This window comes from Dipodomys merriami, unplaced genomic scaffold (assembly GCF_024711535.1).
Source record: "Dipodomys merriami isolate MVZ:Mamm:240054 unplaced genomic scaffold, mDipMer1.0.p SCAF_5, whole genome shotgun sequence".
In the NCBI taxonomy this organism is placed as follows: domain Eukaryota; kingdom Metazoa; phylum Chordata; class Mammalia; order Rodentia; family Heteromyidae; genus Dipodomys; species Dipodomys merriami.
In genome coordinates, this window is record NW_027206068.1 from 313,073 (window position 1) to 325,405 (window position 12,333).

The 12,333-nt window shown below is 47.2% G+C and overlaps 1 long non-coding RNA gene across 17 annotated transcripts in view; it reads left to right on the forward strand.

The window, feature by feature from the left end:
• Window positions 1-12,333, forward strand: part of LOC138809437 (uncharacterized) — a 53,934-nt gene that overhangs the window by 17,132 nt on the left and 24,469 nt on the right. For 3 of the 17 annotated variants that reach the window (XR_011366844.1, XR_011366851.1, XR_011366846.1), the window contains exons 1-2: window positions 92-161; window positions 11,002-11,043. This is a non-coding gene — a long non-coding RNA (uncharacterized lncRNA). Of the gene's footprint in view, window positions 1-91; window positions 162-327; window positions 364-7,465; window positions 7,637-11,001; window positions 11,044-11,655; window positions 11,780-11,861; window positions 12,011-12,333 lie in introns of those variants that run through there. The other 14 variants (XR_011366841.1, XR_011366856.1, XR_011366842.1 and 11 more) reach the window with 12 other exon arrangements.

Genomic DNA, 12,333 nt, shown 5'->3' on the forward strand with positions numbered 1-12,333 from the left:
TGAGGTGGGACGTGGGGAAGTCGGCCCCGCCCTCGGCGCGGTGGGCGGCGGGTGGGGGCGCGAGCGCCGGGTGGGAGGGGCCGGAGGTTGGCGGGAGTTCGTCGGGGAGCGCGCGGTGCTCTGCGCAGGTGCAGACGGAGCCCGCGGCCGAGGAAGAGAAGGTGAGAGCGGCGCGGCGCCGCCCGACCCGCAGAGTGAGAGCGAGCGGAGCGGCAGGACCGGCGGGGAGCAGCGATTCGCCACCCGCAGGGCCTGGCCGCAGAGCCGCGGGGCCTCAGTGCACTGCGGGGGTGGGGTCGTCGGGGCTCCGGATGCCGGGAAACCCGGCCGCCGCCGCCGCCGCTGTCCGGAGACCCCGGGCAGGTTCATGGTTTTCTGGCCCGCGCCCCGCGGGGTCGCTGACCTCGTGCCCGCGGGGAGGGGAGAGGGCTCCCAGGGCCGGCGGGGAGGGGAGAGGGCTCCCGGGGCCGGCGGGGAGGGGAGAGGGCTCCCGGGGCCGGCGGGCAGGGGAGAGGGCTCTCGGGGCCGGCGGGGAGGGGCCTGGACCGGGTGTGGGCGTGGAGGGCTCCGGGGTGCGCGGGAGGCGACCGGCGTGGGGCGGTGGGGATGGCGGGCAGGGGGCTCCAGGGCGGACGGGGAGGGGGTCGGAGCCGGGCAGGGGCCGGGTGATCAGCGGAGAGGGCGCCCGTGCCTGTGACGCGTCCCGGGACGCCGCAGGACGGAGACATCAGCGAGACGTGTGCACCGGGATCGGCTCGCGGGGCGTCAGGACGGCCGAGTCCGCAGCTCCGGGCAGCTGCTCCGGGACGCGGCTGACGGGTGCCTGGGCCGCGCTCGTGGTTGTGTGTAGCCGAGAAGCGCCCCGGGAGCGCGTACCGGGCCGGCCGCGGTGGATGAGGCCGTGGGGGCCCCGGGGGCGCCGTGGACAGCTGCGATCCCCGCAAACTCCCGCTCCTGGGGATGCGAAGGGGCCCCGCTGGGGTCCGTGCTGGAGGCGTGGACCCGCTATGCGCACCCCGCAGGACGAGGCAGTAATGCCAGGGGACTCGAGCCCGATCCAAGGGCATGGCCCGGTGGACCTGGGACGGTTTCCAGGGCTGAGGGAGTAATGCCTTCTGTCCCGGGCTGAGCATGGGGCCGGGAAAGTCGGGAGCCGCGCGGGAGCTTGAGGCCAGAGCAAGTGTGGTTGAGGGCGTCTCCCCTCCCACTGATCCTGTCTGTCCAGAGGCCCCTTGAAGCTGGCCAGGAGGGTCAGGAGCCTTTGATTTCAAAGGCTTATTGCCAAAGGGCCTTCCTCCAGCAGGGCAGGTTTCTAGAGGAAAACACCTTAAAATGTTTACACACTGGCTGGATTCCGTCCTTAGCTTATGGAGCACCCTTAGTAGGTGCTCCTTAAATGTCTGTTGACTGCAGAGATGCCTGTTTAAGGAGAGGCTCACCAGGAAAAGAGACCCAGAGAAGACTGTAGCATCTGGAGCAGATGAGAAGCCTGACCCTTGTCTGTTGGTGGCCACTGTTCTTTCAGACTCTCTACTGACTTGCCCCCTCCTCCCTTAGAATCTCAGACAAGAGAGGGGCCAGGAGGTGATTTCCTTGGAGAGTGAAAACACATACTACTCTTGGTCTGATATTGCATCCTTTATTTTGCTACCTCTGGGTCTGGCTGAGGGAGTTATGTACTTATAATTCATATAAATATTAATTGAGCTATATAATACCCCATCAATCCATCATCTATCATCTATTCATTATCCATCTACCATCCATCAGTCATGCATCATGCACCGTCTATTCATCATGTATTTATCCAACCAGTCAGCCATGTGATAGTTGTTCTGATTACATTGTATATTCTGGGGTCAGAGGACTCATGTGGAGCATAGGATTGAGTGCTGAATTAGAGGAAGACCTATTAAAAGACAACAATAATTAAATATATTAAATGTATGTTTACAGTCTTTGTTTGTAGAGGTAGGAGTTCACAACTGCTCTGAGTATTAAGGAAGATGACATGCCCATGGAATTCTACAAGTAGTGTAAGGCAGTCTGGAAGGGCCCGTGCCAGCTCTGCTGGGAGCTGGGCATTTGAATTGAGTGGGAAACAAAGCTAATGGATCTTAGGGGAGGGAAAGAGGCAGTCAGAGTTCCCTGAGAATTCTTCTCTCCTAAAGTGGAGGATGATAGATTGGATAATATAACCAGCAGGAAGAGATCCGGACCAATGTGAACTGTGAATTTGTCTTCTAGGCCTACCCAGGTAAACAGCATGGTCTCTGCTAGATCAGTCAGTCAATCAATAAATCCAGCAGTGTGCTTGCTGTGCAAATGCCATTTGAAATCATTTCAGCCCTCCCGGGTTGCCCATCTAACACCCCATGTGCTGATGCTGGATGGGTCAGGAGAGGCAGACATTTGCTCCTGATGTTCACAACCAAGTATGGATAAGAACACTAAAGGATTTGCTGATTCTTTGGATTTGGGGAATAGGAAAAGAAGGAGTCTTTGAAGTCAAAGCTAAATAAGGGTTCAAGTTTGTTTCTGAGTATACCAGCTGGATGATTGGGGTAATTCAGTTATCTCCCTCCACCTCAGCTATTACTTTTCTCAGACAGAGGTAATCTGAGCTGTGTACCTCATGGTGCTGAGGTGGATAAATGTAATCCAATGGAGTGCCCCAAATGCATCCTATTGGCCAGTTCTGTTGATGTTATTGTTAATCATTTTATAATTTCTACTCAGGTTCTTAATTCAGATATGGTGCTAGAATCACTTAAAGATCCACATTGGTTATTTCATCAATCCTCCTAAAATCTCAACTCATTATTTTTGCTACCTTATTCCTTCAAGAAAGCAGAAGTTTCCTGCTGACATATAGGCAAGGATGAATTACAGTCATTCCTAAATTAAAAGAACTCTTGTAATGCATTCTGTTACCAGTTGGTTTGTATTCTGGTAAAAGCCTTGGTAAACTGAGGCCTACCTCTACTTCTACTTGAAACAACCTGAGATTCTGCTGTTTTATTGTCGTTTTACTTTGGAGGGAGAGAATGGATGTTGGTAAGATACTCTCCCTTGTTCTCAGGTGTTATAATCACTCTGTACGTGAGTGTGTGTGTGTGTGATCGCGCATGCACACACACACACACACCTGTACTTGCCAATACTGGGCTTGAACTCAGAGCATTATGCTCTTGCTTAGTTTTTACTAAGGCTGGTGCACTGTCATTTGAGCGAAACCTCCATGTTCATCTTTTTGCTAGTAAATTGGAGATAAGAGTCTTGCAGTCTTTTCTGCCTGTCCTGTTTGGAACTGAGATCTAAGGATCTCAGCCTCCAGTGTAGCTAGGATTATAGGCATAAGCCACCCGTGGCTGGTGTACCATTACACTTTGAACTACTTGGAACTTTCCAGTAGGTAGGAGATTATTGAAATTGGCTGTGGGTGGCGATAAGGTGTTAGTCTTTCTTCCCTCATTTGAGCTAGTTCATCCAATTATCAGCCAGATTAGAAATCACTCTCAGCATAAAAAATAGAGAAATAAAAGGAGGATGACTATGGCTCTAAGTGTATAGACCTTGTCTAGCTCATTAGCCCAGGATAATGAATTATACCAACTTGTACTTTGCAAAGGGCCCTGTGCTAGAGGCTGACCTCATTCCCTTTCTGGTCATTATTTCTGATTATTGGTATTTGGCTGGGCTACTTTTCCACCTTCCACTCTTCTTTTCTTACAGGCTCGGCAGCTCCTGGTGCAGCAGTTCATGTCCCCATGCACTTGTTCCTTAGTAATGGCTTTTATGGTGGAATGGTTGGGGAAAAGAAAAAGCTTCATTGTACTCTAAGATGCCACAGAGAGAAAGAGATATGGAAATGGGAGGTGTTGTCCTGGTGTATATTTGGAGAGTGGAATGGGTGGATTTCTGTCTCCCTCCCACAGCTATGGTCCTGAAAAGCCATTTATCTGAGCCCTGTATGTAAATCTCTGTGGAACTAACATTTACACACTGTTTCCAGTATACACATTTCTAGTTCGTCTTTTCTGCCAGGGTGCTGTCCTTGAGTTTTTGCTCAAGGTTAGTGCTGTACCACTTTGAGCCAAAGTGCTACTTCTGGCTTTTTCTGGGGTTAATTGTCTCACAGAGTTTCCTGCCTGGGCTGGATTTGAACCAGGATCCTCAATTCTCAGCCTCTTGAGTAGCTAGGATTACAGGCTTAAACCACTGGCACCTGCCTGCCCCTCGCCCCCTTCTGCTTATTGATAAAAGTTCAAGGCTGGGGTCCTTATAGAAAAGGCATTGATGAGAGGAAGGTCTGCAGCGGGAGGAAATGTGTTCTCAGGATGTCTGGGAAGACGGCAAGTGGGTTTCATGGGGAGAGGGGCATCTATGTGGGTGACTGGCTTCTGAGGGACAGGCCTTGGCTTTTCAGGACTGTAGAGGGCTCTGTGAGGGAACTTCATCCCTAAGTTGGCTTGGGCAGGAGGGGAGGCTCAGGCCATGGGCCAAGGTCTCAGTTGAAGGACCCTGGGGAGTCTGGTGTTTCTTTCTAGGGGCAGTGATAGGATCACCTCTCTGCTTTGACCAGGTCTTCCATCATTTCAAATTGGTAACAGTGTGACTGAAGAATTAGTATTCTGAGAGCCTTAACAATTGGCCTCTTAGCCATTCCTGTCTCCTTTGGATTTTCAGTAGCCATTTAAAAGAGTGATTTAGAGGGGCCCGGTCACCATTCAGGAATGATGATGGGCCTGGTTTCTGGGTCTCAAACTTCAGAACACCTTGATATCATTGAGACCCAGATTTTAACCAGTCTCTGGGTGGTCCTGGCCTCCTCTTTGAGTAGCATCACCCAGAAAGGGTCTCAAGGGAATTGTAAGTCTCCAGGGAGTGCCTTGGCAGGTGGCCTGGACTGGGTGCAAGCTTGATGCTGCCTGGGTTTGAAGCTGGACCTGCGCATCCAATTCTGGGCAGGATTTTCTTCCATTGCATTTGGAATCCATTCTAAGACCTTTTGAGTTTCTTCTAATCCTTTTCTTCTGCAGGTTTCCAGACTCCTTGGCTCACCCTGGCTGCATCTCAGATATTTGACTTCTTAGTTTGCCACCTCTGTGGGCGAAGCAGTTCTCTTTGAGTAGGGGTGAGATGGGCAGGCAGGGAGGAGGAGGAGTCGGAGTCTGATGAGGAGTGGGATAGGGAGGCTCTGCTCTGTTTTACTGTCTGGAGCAGGAGGCTGAGCTCAGCTCAGAATTGCTGCAGTAGGGAATTGGTTGCAGAGATCCCAAGGACCCAGGAAAGCGGGAGAATTTTTCTGCGGGGGGGGGGGGGGGGGAAACAGCTCTCCTTAACTTCCCTGTTCCCTTGATTGTCTCCATATTTGTCTTAGAAGTGTGGTGGTAAGGCTGAGATTCAGGCTGTTCCCTAGCAAGTCAGTATGGGGAGCCCAGAATTTCTAGTTGGGTGAAAGCAGGGTAAAATGAATATTAATGGCAAAAATACAGCAAGGGCAGCAAAGTCATGCAGATGGACCCTGGAGGTCATGCCTGTAATTTTAGTGACGTGGGAGGGCAAGATTGTGAGGATCACGGTTGGAGGCCAACCTAGGCAGAAACATTCACAAGAACCCATTTCAAGTGAGCACTGGGTGTGGTGGTATGTGGCTGTCATCTCAGTCACAATGAGATTCCTAGCATAGGGGGATCCAGGCCCAGGTATACACCCAGGAAGGAAGCAACACCCTATGTTAAAATTAATCAGGAAGGTAGCAAGCAGTTTAGCAGGAGAGAACAAGTTCCTTTTTAAGTGAAGAGCCAGGACCCACAGCTCCTCTTACTATCTGGCATGCCACTCAGTGGTCTCCTCCTGGCAGCTTTCCAGGATTTCCAGGTGCTCTATACTTGACCTCCAAATGCCTGGTCATGCTGTCTCGCCCCAAGGCTCATGGCTGGTGACTCCCAGTGTTCTGGAGGACTGGCAAGTGTGTCCTGTGCCCTGTGGAGCCAGCGAAGGTTGCAGAAGGAAGCACTGATGCCCAGGTATGAGGCACTGTGACCATTAATAGAGAGCCTTTCCAGGAGAGCCAGGCAGGGGCCCATGCACACTCCTCTGCTCTCAGGCCTGCCTGCCTGCCTGCCATGTGACTGCCCTTTGTCCCCATTTTTGCTGAAGACACACCCTGCCAACAGTCACCATGTCAGGGGAGAGCTTCAGGCTGTGGGCCAGTTTGTGTCAGGTCAGAAGTCCTGGTGTCCTCATCTCCCACGGGCCTCTGTCACCGTCTTGGTGTCACTCTGCTGTGTCCCAGTGTCCTGGACATCAGAAGCCCCCAGAGGAGGAGAGCAGAGGTCTTCATGACAGCCCCGTCTCCAGCTGGCAGACAGGCCCTGCGTATGCATACCATGCACACCAGAAGACCAGGGCTCCAGAGGACAGAGGCATTTCTGGGTCAAGCCCACATCGGTACCCTGGGTCCCCACCCTTGACCAGCCTGCTTGTTTCTCCCTCCCCCCAGCCAAGCTTCTGACCACAGCATCTCTGACCACACCAGGGGAGAAAGGGCCAGGGGCAGGAGGGGGGCAAGGGTTCTAAACGTGGTTATCCACATGGAGGGCAACATGGCTTCAGTCATTTATGTCTCTAAGCTATAATTGCTTATTATTTTCCTAGTTGCTATCAAGAGCTTCAGTGAGTTATGGAAACTGGAGCTGTGGAAACTTGATCTGATCTTGGCTTTTTCCAGGCTGCTATGGTTTATCCTGATGCTTGAGTGGCTGAGCTGTGCGCATCTCTTTGAAGCCAAGTAGCACACACAGCCAACTGCAAAGTTGAGTCTTCTGAGTTCACTCTGGAAGCAGAGCAAATCTGGGCCCTTGGGTCTCCGGCCTCTCCCAGGGTCTTTTGCTCTCCAGGGTTGGGGGTGCTGCTGTGGCTGAGGGTGTATATGTGGTAATTATCCATCCTGTAGATCCATCCTGTTCTAATTATGCATCCTGAAACTGGAGACAGACCTGATCCCAAAGCCCACTGTCTCCCTCCCCTCACAAGCCCTTCTTTCTCTGGGGCCACAGTAATGCTTTGTCTTCTGGAACTTTCCAGTGGTCCCTAGAAAGCCTGAATGGATGTCTTTTGATCTTCTCTTCTTATAAAATCACTAATATTCTACCTCAATAACGTTATCTAATTCAAGCATCCCCTTCTTCCAGCAGAGTCACTGTGTGTGTGTGTGTGTGTGTGTGTGTGTGTGTGTGTGTGTGTGTATGTATGTGTGTAGTGTAATGGTCATCCCATGTTGAGATGAGAGAGGCAGGAGATCAGATAACAAGACAAGGGATGGGGAGATTGAAGATAGAAGTAGAAGTCCATGTTTCTTTTGGGCTGCAGTGTAGACACAGAGAGCCAGCCAAGGTGTTGGGGTGGGGTGTGGAGGTGGGAGAACCTGCTGTACTACTGGGGCATATGGAGGCCCAGGGAACTGGGTGTGATGACTTATGCTTGTACATTTCATCAGTTAATGGAGGAGAGTTCAAATGCTCTAACAGTGAGATGTTTAAGAGTGTTGGGACCCAGAACCACAGACTTAGAATAATACAATGAGATCCACGACCTGATTGATGAAAGAAGACAAGAATGGAAATCCAAGGTCAGCTCTGAAAACATTGTTGGGATTAGGGTCTGGGTGGTTGAGGGGCACACATTTGATTGGAGCAGATAGAAGTACCAGGCCAAGCCCTGTGCCTACAGTCATTTTCATTGGCTAAGCTGCATGGTAGGTATTCAGATAGCTGCCATTCCTTGTGGTGGTTTTTCTTTAATCTTTCTGTATTGAGTCTCTAAGGTTTGTATTTTGTTGGTTTTTGTTCATTTTATATATCCAAGTTCAGAATATTCTAGATACAATAGAACTCCAGAGACATCCGACTTTTTTTGGAGGGGGGGTCCGGTTGTGGGGCCTGATCTCTGGGCCTGGGCACTGTCCCTCAGCTCTTCAGCTCAAGGCTAGCGCTCTACCACTTGAGCCACAGCACCACTTCTGGCTTTTTTCTTTTTTGCTTATGTGGTGCTGAGGAATCGAACCCAGGGCCTCAGGCATGCAAGGCAAGCACTCTACCACTGAGCCACTTTCCCAGCTCTGACATCATCTTTTTATACTTGATTCTGTATCTATGAATCAGACTTTAATTAAAATTCACAGTATGTGCTGGAAAGCCTCACCTAAAAAGCTGAATTGGGGAGAACAATTGCATTCAAAGTCTTGTCCTACCTCAGCAACAGTCTCCTTCTCTTCTGATCTGTGGCTTCCATGTAATTTAAGATCAAACCCCAGCCTGCTTATTTATGCTTTACTTTTAAGGGTGCAAGAAGTCAGATTTGGCAATGAGAGAGTCTTTGATGGAGCTTACCTCATACTGGTGATCTGAAGGGGTCTCTGGAAGCTAGGAGTACAAAACTGTTGTCTCCTGGGAGAGGTTTTGTTCCTAAAACTCCTCTGTCATTTAATAGTCTGCCACTTTGCTCACAGTGAGAGCCATAACAGGCTGACCAGTCCTTGCTAAGACCAAGGACTTGTGCAAGGATTGTACCATTATAGACTTCTGTCACCACTTCCATTCTTGTTGTAGAGGAAACCAACTCAGGATGTCAAGAATGCCCCCTCCAACCCTCAGTCCTGAATCTTCCCACTTACAGTGATTAATTCTGCAGGACAGTATGTTAAATTACATAAATCATCCCTCTTAAAAAAAAAGACATACTACATGTTTTCACTTACCTGTAAAAGCTAAATGGTTAGTCTTGAAGTACTAGGGAATAGACTGATGATTACCGGAACATGAAAATGGGGTAGGGTGAGTGAATAGAAGATGGTTTATGGGTACAAGAGTGAAGTTGGATTAAATAGGTAACTGTTTTTGGTGCTGAGTTTTGAACACAGGACCTCATGCATAGAAGTGTATATTGTACCACTGAGCAAGACCCCCCAGTTTAGAAGGAATATCTATGAAAGTTAACCCATTATGGTTAAAGGTGATTGGTTGTGGGGCAGGGATGTAAATGGGGAGTATGGGTTAATGTGTAAGTGAAGAACAGACAGATAGATAGAGACAAACATATATACACACATTTATGTATAGATGCATTCATATCTATATATGTAGACATATATATGTATATACACTATATGAAAATGACATAATGAAACCCACTCAACACTGTGAACAGGCAGTTAAGGAAATGTGATAATAAAACAAAGGGCAAACTTGTTCTAAGAGCATGTGTCCATCTATGGAATATAGTAATGAAATCCTCCTGTATTATACACATGTGTGAGAATAAAAAGCAAAGATGATTTATTAACTGTCTGAAAAGAGCTAGCATAAATGTGCCAGTGGACAGGCCAGTTCTGTGAGTGGATAATTAAACATTAGACACTCATGTGTCTCTGCTCTCTACCCTGTCTGTGTCTTAACCCAAGAATAGGTAAAGGGCCTGGCAACAAAACAAACACAGACAAAAACATTTAAATAAATTAAAAATGTGAAAACACAGATATTCTTGTTTTCTCTTCTCTCAGGAACTGTGTTTAGCAGAGTTCTGGGCAGAGGCAGACACTGTCTTGATGATGTTGAGGTAGCGAAGTGTAGGTCACCTGCTGCACAATGAGGTGAGGAATTGCACAGGAGCTAAAGGAGTACTGGGGGAAGACTCTATGGACAGTGCTCAGAATTCCCCAGTAGAGATGGAGTGACATTGTGTCCACACAAGTATATTGTGGGGGGATAAAAAGCTCTTTGAGTAACAGGAGAGGAAAAAGGAGGCCTCTCCCTTTCTGGGGTCTTTCACTTTGACAAATTAATTCCTATTTAATTTACAGCGATTTATGTTCCCAACAGCCTTGAGCAATGCAGAAGTTCGGTTTGCATGACAGAAATTGCTAGTGGGGCAGAGTAAGGAAATGCTGGGTGACATACAGACAAGTTGACGGAACTAGGAAGTGAACTCACCCTACTGTCAGAGAGACAGTGATAGGCCATGCTTCTACATTGATACATTGATACATATATATACATACATACACATATATATGTATAGATATGAATATGCATATATGTGTGTATCTATGTATGCATATATATGTATATGTGTATATATATATATATATATATATATATATATATATATATATATATGATTTTCTTGGTGGGCATATCTGGAAATCCAAGACTATGCATTATATTTCTTGGTTTCCTCTTCCTGTCTTCACCATCCGTTTCTCATCTGTGATTAGTTCTCTTGGTGGACACAGTCCTCCCTGACTTGGAGACAGTATCTGTCCACATCCCAAACAGAAAGAGTTCAGAGATCTCTGGGCAAGCGAATGTTTCCTCACTGCGTTCCTTCACTCGGGGGGACAGGCCGAGCACAAGTGTGGCTGTGAGGACCGGAGCACAGCTGTGGTCAGCGCCAGTTGACACGGTGGCACATGGAGTCCTGCTCACATTACTCCAGTATGTTAGACCAAACATGCTGTGAGATTGATGTTTAATGGGGCCACACTTGAGGGAAGAATCCTGTGCACTCTGCAGGAACAATTTTGCAACATCTCATGTCCCATGTGCCACATTCTTCAAAAAATCTCATGAATCCAAACTTGTCTTCATAAAGCCAGTTGACTGCTTGCTTGATTCTGGTTATTCCTTGAACTTGCAAATTTTTGTTTGCCTGAATAATACGTATTTTGTCTCAACGTTAACAAGGCAAAATTAAATATGTTATATACTTTGTACAATAAATGCTAAGTATAGGGGAAAAAAAAGGGCCACAAGGAAATAAATCATTAATAGACTAGGTAGTGACTTGCTAGCAGGTTGTGAACCCTGAGAATGTAAGAGTTCACTCACAGCATAGAATAGTTAATGGAAATTCTCCTTGCTAAGTTTTAGTTTTTTTTTAAAATGTAAAACGATGAGATGAAACTTCACAGTGTTTCCTTTTTTTGTTATTTTGCAGAAAAAAAACCATGTCTCCAATAATCAAGGAGGTGTGTGATGGGTAAGTGTTGCAAAGATTCTTCTGAAGCATTCAGTCCATACATTGGCAGGAACATAGAGTATTTCCACTGGAGGGATAAAATATTATCTTTCCCCTATTCCTCTAAGACTAGACAGCATGGAATGGCTGGCTCCATGTGTACAGTGGGTTGGTGTTATTTCTTTTGAACAGTTGTGTTCCTTTTGTCCTTCCAAACAGGGAACCTTTAGACTAAAGGTTCCTGAGAGTTAAATACACACTCCATCTGACATACACTGAAAGCATCCCACAGGGCCCTGTGGAAGATGGCAGATTTAACAGACAAGTCCATGGGTAATTGTGTGCTTTGTGGACTTTTCTCACTGACTGATATGGCTTTCTCTCTTCTTCTGGGCTGTCCTAACAATCCTGGGGAAGGGTACATTGGAAAGTTGCATGGTATTTCTTGACTTGTAAAGCAGAACTGTGAACAGAATATCAGCAGAAGTTAGAGAAGACTTGGTTGGTGTATGTATGGAGTGGACTGATTGTGAGTTAGAGAATTCAGTGACAATTGGCAAAGTACTAATTATCACACGTTTAAATTGCTGCCATTTACCTTGCTATCATTTCTTTGCCTCAATTCTTCAAAAGAAGAATGTTGCCACTCACAGTTTAAGTCCCCGACCCAAGCCTTGAATTGAAATGCTTAAAGGTGAGCAGTAGCCTTGGTCTAGGAACTTCAAAGAGGAAAGCACTGTTGGTCTCAGGGTAATAGGTGAGTTAAAGTCATTTTGTTTAGAATTTCCCCATTGTGCCTATTTGAGACTGGCTCTTTTCAAATCATAGTGAATGTAATTCAGCTGACCCCCAACAATTAATAAAAATGAAGATGAACACTTTTGTTTCTCTGATCACTTATGCTATGTTTTGGAGGTGGTCTCTTTCCAACCATGAATGCTTTGCACTGCAACATGCTGACAGTTCAAACTTGTATATCATGGAAAAGGTAGGCCAGCCACATTGTTTAATCTGGGATACTTACACAGAGTCTGGGATTTCTTCTATGTAGGGCCTAGCATGCTACATTAAGTTTTATGTCTTCACTATCCATAATAATAGGATCTATAAAAAAATAAAAAACAAAAAACTAGCAAACTAAAACCGTACTACTTCTTACAAGAAGATAGTTATTCTTTTCAAGACTAAAGGCTAAGTATGTTTCTGAATCCTGTTAGCAAATTACATTTCCTTTTTAGCAATTAAGTATTGCTGGCTTAGAGAATTTACTTGATACTGGATAACTTAGTTTAGTTCTCTTGCCTCAGATTT